Here is a 9,064-nt window from a genome sequence, read left to right on the forward strand (position 1 = left end):
AATACAATCCTAACCCTTAATCTAATCCTACCCCTAAAACCTCCCCCTTACCCTAACCTTACTCCTTGGCATCCCCCCTCCTCTGTACCCCAGCCCAGCCCCTACCTCTCCCACACCGCCGTTGCGTGTGCCGGCCTCCCCCACCCCCTGCGTGTCCGTTCACCGCCGACCTCCCCTCACCCCTTTCCCGTCGATTTCCCAGCCCCGACCTTTCGAATTCCCCACCACTCCTCTTCGAACACTGGCGACCATGAAGCTCGAGAATTAATGGCAAAATCGACGGCGAATTTGAAGGGTTGTCAGGGAACTGGGGAAATCGATGGGGAAGGGGTTGGGTGGGAGAGTGACTGGGAGGGTTGGGGGAGCGACTTGGAAATCGACGGGGATGGGTGGGGGAGCAGCGGTGGAGGGGAGGGGCGGGGGTGGTGGAGGAATGCTGCCGGGGAGGGGAGGGGGAGGCTGGCGGTGGAGGGGGAGGGGTGGGGTTGGGGGGTTGGGCCTGGGGTGGAGGGGTAGTGGGTTGGGTGGGTTAGAGTTTGAGGTAAGGGTATAGTTAAGATTAGGGTAAGGGTAAGAGTTAGATTAGGTTAGGTTAGATTAGAATTAGGGTTTAGGCCGGGTTAATAATGGTAAAATTGTAAATAAAGCTAACGGTGACTTAACGGCAGATAGAAAAAGGGCATCTGGTGCACAGTTTTGAAAAGTCAGGGGTATATGGTGCATTTTTGGAACATTGAGTGTATATTGTGAATTTATTGAAAAGTCAGGGGTATTTGGTGAAAAAACCCTAAAATAAATGAATAAACCAACTTAAATCAGCAATTGTATTTTTTTCCCACAAACTATCAACCTTCGAGTTTGAGTCGGCTATTTTTTCTTCGCTATATGGTCATTAAGTTGCATTTCGCTATGCATGTATTTTCCAATTAGGCAGCATTCCTAATAATGATTGTTGAGTTTTACATTGTAGGTTTTGGCTACACATTGAATTTGTATCATAGGAAAAATCTCCTTTTGTGTCGAGTCTGAGTTATAACTTCAATAGGAAGCTTTCACGCGAATATTAGAAAATTTCTTCCAATCGATGACTTAAACAATAAGTGGGCTAATTAAGTTGATCTAATTAAACAAGAGCATTGTTGTTTTAAAGTGGGGTTGCATCTAATACCCAGTGATTATACTAACCATGTAAGTGCATCTTTCCTTAATTAGAAAATTCATAAGTTCAGATATTCTTCACTTAAAGGTGTTTGGCTAGGAGTAGTTTTCGAACGGATCACCTCTATAAATATGGAAAGTTGGGAGCAATGGTCTATGATCAAACAACATCGAGTAACAAAATCTCTCTCCCTTTCAAAAAAATCTCTCGATATCACTAACAATTTTGTTGATCGTTCAGACGTTCACCCAAGAACCCACATCAAACCACGCCAATTGATAGAACCATTAACATAAAGATTATCGCCTTCAATTGTTGAATTCTTCTTAATTAAGGGATTAACAAGCTCGATTACTAATTTCTCATAAGTCGAGGCAAAGGGCTTCTACATGAAGAATGCCGATATTTGGCCAATAACTCTAGAGCCTGCTAAAACATAACTACATCAGTATTTTTTAGCTCATATATTCACATAATTAAACACGACTTTGCAACAAATCTTTATTTTAGGGTTGATTAACCTTTGATTAGTATCCTGATGGGCGTGCATCAAGTCAAGGTGTGACAATTCTTCATTCATTAAACATTAATTTGTTAAGAGGATATTATCATATAAGTATTCATATTACGGAAAATTAGGACAAGGGACGGTGCCAAAACCAATAAAGAGAGAAACCATGTTCTCTCACGTCGGCACATAGAAGTTGACTCCATGCACAATTTCTTTATTTTTAGATTTTGACATTCCCCTTAATTATACTCTCCTTTCACTTTCTCTGCAGACCATAAAGAGAAAAACAAAAAGGCCAACTTACTATTATTTTTTGGATTTTTTAACTATAATAATAATAATACAAATTTTTGTCCGTTCTTTTGCAACAATACAAACTTTTAACTATTTTTTAATAATACAAACTTTACATCAAAATTCCTCCAATTTGTCAAGTTGACTTGTAACTTGTAAAACAGGTCAAAAAAAAATTACAAAATGATCTTTCTTCTTTCTCCATCATCCCCAAACCCCCCCAACCTGAACCTCCTCAACTTGTTACCTCCTACAACAAGTTAATAACCGGTATTACCCTATTGGAGGAATTTTGATCAGAAGTTTGTATTATTAAAAAATAATCAAAAGTTTGTATTATTGCGAGAAAACGGGCAAAAATTTGTATTATTCTTGTTAAAACATCCTTATCTTTTTAGTTCCATGACAATTTGACAAACAAAACTTGTAATGCATTATACATTTGCACTAGCTAATAGCCTAGTAGGCAGTGTCAGATCTAAAAAATATATTTAATGGGGTCAAAATAAAATTGATGAAATTCAGAGGAATCAAATAGTCAAATTTATAAGAAAATATAAATACACCAAAATCTCAAAAAAAAAAAAGGAGAAAATTTCGTACTTTTTAAGTTTGAGTGGGGTCAAATGATCCCACAACTTGCTATGTGACTCCACACTGCTAGTAGGCTGGTATATACTATATAAATATATAATCATAAGTCTACTAAAACTAGTGTTTAAATTGGTACGTACAAATATAGTAACTTGGAACAAATCATAGTTGTATACGTCATAAGAGAAGACTTGTTCATGGAGTGCGTAAGTTAAATTTTAGCAAAATTAACTTGTAGTTTAGAGTGGTCGTAAGCAAATCTACTAGCAATCAGTTTGGAGTTGGATTGGTTAAAAAAATTCATTCAACTTGACTTGCTTAATTAGTTGTTTGTAGATGAGTCGAGATTGAAGTCATTTATAGTTTAAAATCGAAATGAGTTGATCTAATGTGCAACTAATAGCTAGCATCTATCATATTTAAAATTTGTTACTCTCTCCATTTCAAATTATATGGCATGTCAATTTTTTTTAGTTTTTGCACACATTAACAAATTAGTTAGTTTTAGTTAAATTTAATTACACTAGTAATATTAAATATTACATTAATAATATAAAATAACCTATAATCTTATCTCTATAGTATAAAATTACATCTAATTTTACATTGATAGTGTAAAATGTCTTATATTTTGAAATATTTTTTTAGTTTTATTATAATATCTTATAATATGAAACAGAAAATCATGTTAAAACTAACGGAAAAAACTTTATTATTTATTCAATGGATAATTTACCCACTACAGATTAGTGAAATAATTTCTACAACTTAGTAAAGTTAATTATTTTTAAATTGTATATTTTTAATCTCCCCAAATAACATATTTTGATCTTAATTCGGGTGAGATATGTTTTTTTTTTTATGATTATTCTCCTTGATCAAGAAACAAAAAGACAACTTTTTTTATCCGCACAAACTTTTATATGAGGCGGGCCACACCTTCAACTAATGGTGTGGCCACCCCTCCTCCTTTCCTTTTTCACGCCTCCCCTCTTTCTCTTATCCTTTTTTTTTTAACTCTTTCTTTTTTCTTTTCTTCTTTTTTTTTTTCTCTCTCATTTTTTTCTAATTTTTTTGCCTCATTTTCTCTCTCCTCTTATTTCCCCTATTTTTTTCTTATTTTCTCTTTTCTCTCATTTTTTTTAAACTTCTTTTTTCTTATTTTTTCTCTTTAATGTCTCTCATTTTTCCTATTTTTTTGCCTCATTTTCTCTCCATCTTATTTCCCCTATTTTTTTTTCCTATTTTCTCTCTCCTCTTATTTCCTCTTGAATTTTACCATTAACACATTGATAAATAAGGACGTGACCAGCTAATAATAAGTCTAAGCTATGCCTTATAATGATGCTCGTGTCCCCTTTAAAAAAAGCCCAAGCGTGAATCCGTTTTCGGATTACCATATCTGAATGTACGTGAAACCCTTATTATTTGTAACCTTATCTTATGATACGAGAAACCCATTACTTCATAATAAATAATTATTATTATTTGTACCCTTATTTTATCATACGAATAACCCATTTATTCTACAAGTAACCCTCATATATATTTTCAAATGACCCATTATATTATAAAAGTAACCTCATTAGTTAATAAAAGTAACCCTAATTACATGTTTGAGTAACCTTATTTATTTGTTAGTAACCTCATATGTTCGCAAAAGTAACTCTAGTTATTATATAATAGCTTGAAATGTTTATAGAAAGTAATCATAAGAAAGGTACAAGTAACCCATTAATTAGTTCATAAAAAGTATCCCCATTATATATATATATAAAGTAATCTTATTTATTCATAAAAAGTAAAACGCGTTGCTTTTCAATGCTAAAGTGTTACTTTTAGTGAATTAGAGATTACTTTATCGAATACTAAGGGGTTATTCGACTGACATTAGGGATTACTTTTTATAATGCTAAGGGGTTACTTAAACTGAAAGTATAGGTTACTTTTTGTATCTATAAGGGGGTTACTTTTTTTTGTAAATAGGGGTTATTTTTATTATAAACAGGGGTTACTTTTACTGAAAGTATAGGTTACTTTTTGTAACTGTAAGGGGGTTACTTTTGCTATAATTAGGGGTTACTTTTACTATAATTAGAAATTATTTTTTTGTAATATTAAGGAGTTACTTCTACTAAAAATATGTGTTACTTTTGTAATTATAAGGGGTTACTTTTATTAAAATTAGGGGTTACTTTTTAATTATAAGGGATTACTTCTACATTGAATAGAAGTTACTTTTAGTAATAATAAGGGTTTACTTTTATTGAAATTAGGGGTTACTTTTTAATTATAAGAGGTTACTTCTACAGTGAATAGAGGTTACTTTTAGTAATAATAAGGGGTTACTTTTTAAAACACTTCCTCTCACTCCTTTGAATCTCCCCTCTCTCTAAATTCTTTGCCCTTCTCTGTCTTCCTTCCTCCACCACAACTTTTTCTACCTTCCTTTCCCTTTATGATTGCAAATCAAACATATTGTTAAACACCAACCGAACTATAAACATAAATCCAAGCAAATTATGACAGACTGGATCCAGAATGCTAGCAAAATCAATTTATCTCGTACGCAATTCAAGTTTCCACAATAGCATTTTTCCTTCAACAGATGTGTAAATGTACTCAATCAAGGAGTCAAATGTAAAAGTGAAATTGAATTGAAGGAGATCCGATTGACCTTTAATTGTCAAAATTGCCCATAGATATGCAAAAATTTTCCAAAAAGAAGAAAAGCAATGCTCAAGAAACACTAGAGAGGGTCAATCTCAAACTTCATATTGTTATGATATTTGTGTAACTGAAAATCCAAAAAATTGGTAATGTTAATTTTGGCTTATTGGATGATGACTAAAGTTGGCTTAGAATATTTTCTCGATTGTTTTGGAGTGGAGTTGGACCTTTATTAATTTCTGCTTGTTTATGATAGTGAACTTTCCGGAAGATGAGTATTCCCCTAGATCTGAGGAGGGAGGAGGGAGGAGGGAGGAAGGAGGATCGAGGAGGAACTGGGGTGAGAGGAGAGAGAAAATGAGTGTAATTTGGGTAGTGTGTGGGGGGAGGCATGTATGAGTGTACTGATGAGTGTATGACCCGTGTGTGTAAATCAAGTGGGCAGGGAAGGAGGTGGCCACACGGTTTGGGTTTCGTGTGGCTTGTTGTACAAAAAATGCATTGTTTTATCCGTGCATGCAATTGTTTCAATAATTGAGAAATTAAAGAAAAAGGCATGTTGCATAGCAAGAAGGTGGTGAGGGCTGCAAGAAAGCTAGGGCTTTATTAGTTTACATACTATGATACTAAGCACATAAAGTGATCGATTAGTTAAAGCATAACCTTTTTCTTACTTGATTGATCATCACCAATTGTTTGCTTTTTATGGGTGAACATTTGGAAAGTGCATTACTCCACTTGCTAGAGAGTTTGATCTATATGTTTGTATATAACATATTACGAGGAAGTATTCCCCGTATGCCATATCCGGTAGGGTCAACTTTTCTCATACCATTTACTTGATATGATTAGATGTAGCCCAGATATGATATAATAACTAACTGATATGATAAGATAGTATTAAGATATGATATAAGATTTCAACTAATGAAAAAGTAATTATAATTTTTTAATATTACTTTTATCATAAAACTTACATAAATGGCATGATATTGGATAATACCGGGTATGTGAATATCATTGCTCAAAATATTAACATCTTACGGTTCTTGCATGGACAATTTGACAAGCAAACTATTACTTTAACTCTTAGGTGATATCATATATACTAGCATTACATACAAGTGATCACTGTTACAAATTGTATTTAAGGTTACGTCTGTGAAAGAACACCTACTATTATACCATATAGTATGTTTTTATTATATATATTTAATATCACCATTTTCTTAAATTAGAAAAATAGCGAAAATATAAACACTTAAGATATAGAAAAATATTACTCAATCAAAAAATTAAAGGACATATGCATATATAGACTTTAAAAAGAATTAGAGTCATTTAATTTGTCAAGATTTCTAACTACGATTGGTAAAATATATTTAATTAGAATATACATTTTAGCTATTAATAAATTGAAATCCCATGATATGTTAGGTTGTTAAGGTATATAATATTTTAAATATGAATTATTATTTTATTTATTTTTGAAATTAACATTAATTCATTGATTCAAAGTCATACGACATCTACAATAGAAGTCAAAATTAAACAAATACATATCAAAATGAAATAAATACAACTAGATTTTTTTGCACGCGATGCGTGACTTGAATTTTTTTCGAAACATAAACTCGATTTTCTTCGACATAAGAGTCAAAATTTGAACATTGGACATACGAAGTATAAATTTTTTAGTTGTAAAATTTGATTGGTTTAGTCTCTGTCACTTAAGTCTCTCACCATTCTTTTGTTTTTTTTTTTACTTTTCAAAGTTAAATTATATGAACAAAATAGAAATTTTATTGAATTTTATTTATGATTTCTAATATTATAATTTTTTAGTTGATTTTTGAATTAAGTACAATACTTCATAAATTGTAAAGAAAGTGGACACTCTGATTTCAAGTCAATTTTTTCATAGGTTGTAGTTTGTAAGTGAATTTTTAAGTTTTTGTAAAGCTTAGCTTCCTCATTTTAGTGATTTGCATAATGCAAATTATGCAATTTTATGATTTTAGTTGACTTGTGAGTGATTGTTATAATTATATTTTTGGTTTTTTGTTTGAAGCCCCTTTGATTTGTAAGTGAATTTGTAATTTAGAATGGGAAGAGGGTAACATAGTCTCTTCATTCGAGGACACCATAGCTCCTCCCTTCCCTTATATAATAGAGATGTGTTGTACTTTAATTCTTGAATGATATTTTAATTTACGTAAACCTTTTTACCTTGATAATTAATCGCTATTATAAACTCCCTCCGTTTCCTAAAGATCTTCCCTCTTTCCGTTTAAGGGTGTTTCCAAAAGATCTTCCCTCTTTTGCTTTATTCCTTATTTGGCAAAACAAATTTCCCTATTTACCCTCTCATGTCACTATCATATGGTCCACCATTACATTATTAATTCAATTTTACTCCCTTTCTCTCTCCTACTTTAACCCCTTTATATTTGTTTATTTATTTTAACCCCTTTCTTTCTCCTACTTTACTCACACCATATATATATATATATATATATATATATACATATATATATGTATATATATACATATATATATGTATATATATACATATATATATGTATATATATACATATATATATGTATATATATACATATATATATGTATATATATACATATATATATTATTGTAAAATCTTTTGCTATATACCTCTTTCAAATTTATTGTTGCAATAGCATGTCGACTTTTGACACTCTTTACTTATTAACTATGACCTCATAAAAAATACAAGTGAGATTTTATTAAATTAGTCTTAATTTATTATATCAAATATTACTAGCTTTTATAACTTTTAGTTATACATAGTTGAAGATCTTCAATACATAAACTTAGCTAGTGACCACTTCTAAGTTATGTGTGACATACATATATAGCACCATGTTTTGATTGGAACTTTGGAAGCAGGGATGGATCTAATTAAGGGGGGCTCCTAGGGTTGGGACATGGCCAATATATTGCAACATACTTGATACTAAATGCTCTTTTGATCATTGTGGCTTCATGTTTAATGTTCAAATCTTATTACTGTCATTTTTTTAATTTGCTTTCATGGTTCCCATTGAAATTCACATATGATTAACGGATCCGGTCCTCTAATAAATTAAAATAATTCTGACTCCGCCACTGATTAGAAGCTACGTACACGCAACACACGAAAGTTAAAAAGTGTATGTCTTCTATACATATCATATAGTGTAGCTAGATAGCAATATAGTTACATAATATAATTCGGATGCATACGATCACGTCTAAGTCATGTGTGTGACATATATAGCTCCATGCTATTCTGATTGAAAGATACACGCAACGCACAAACGTAAAAAAACTATATCTATTGTATCATTTGTATATATACTAATAGATAGCAATATAAATATTACACCCTCCATTTCATATTAATCTACACACTTTGATATTTTACACTATTCACAAATTACACTTTGACTCTCGTTTGTGATTTATACGTGAATAAAAACATGGTCATGTTGGATCTTGTTAGATTCGTCTTAATATGTATTTTATTAATATGTACTTTTTATAATTTTTACAAATACAAAACTAAAGATATATGTCTTCAAAGTTTTACATTGGCATGCGTGAAAAGTGTAAGTGTGTAGATTAAAATGAAACGGAGGGAGTATAAGATATATAATAATATTCGCATGTATGTTTCTTGTTAGGATATTTTTGTATGGCTATATGTGTACCTAGTATTAGTCAATATAAACTAGATATTTCTGTGTTTTGTTTTGTATAATAATTATATATTTTCAGAAGGCGACGATTGAGCTAGCATATCACGTACATTAGACC

Source organism: Beta vulgaris, chromosome 3 (genome assembly GCF_026745355.1).
Source record: "Beta vulgaris subsp. vulgaris cultivar EL10 chromosome 3, EL10.2, whole genome shotgun sequence".
Classification (NCBI taxonomy): domain Eukaryota; kingdom Viridiplantae; phylum Streptophyta; class Magnoliopsida; order Caryophyllales; family Amaranthaceae; genus Beta; species Beta vulgaris.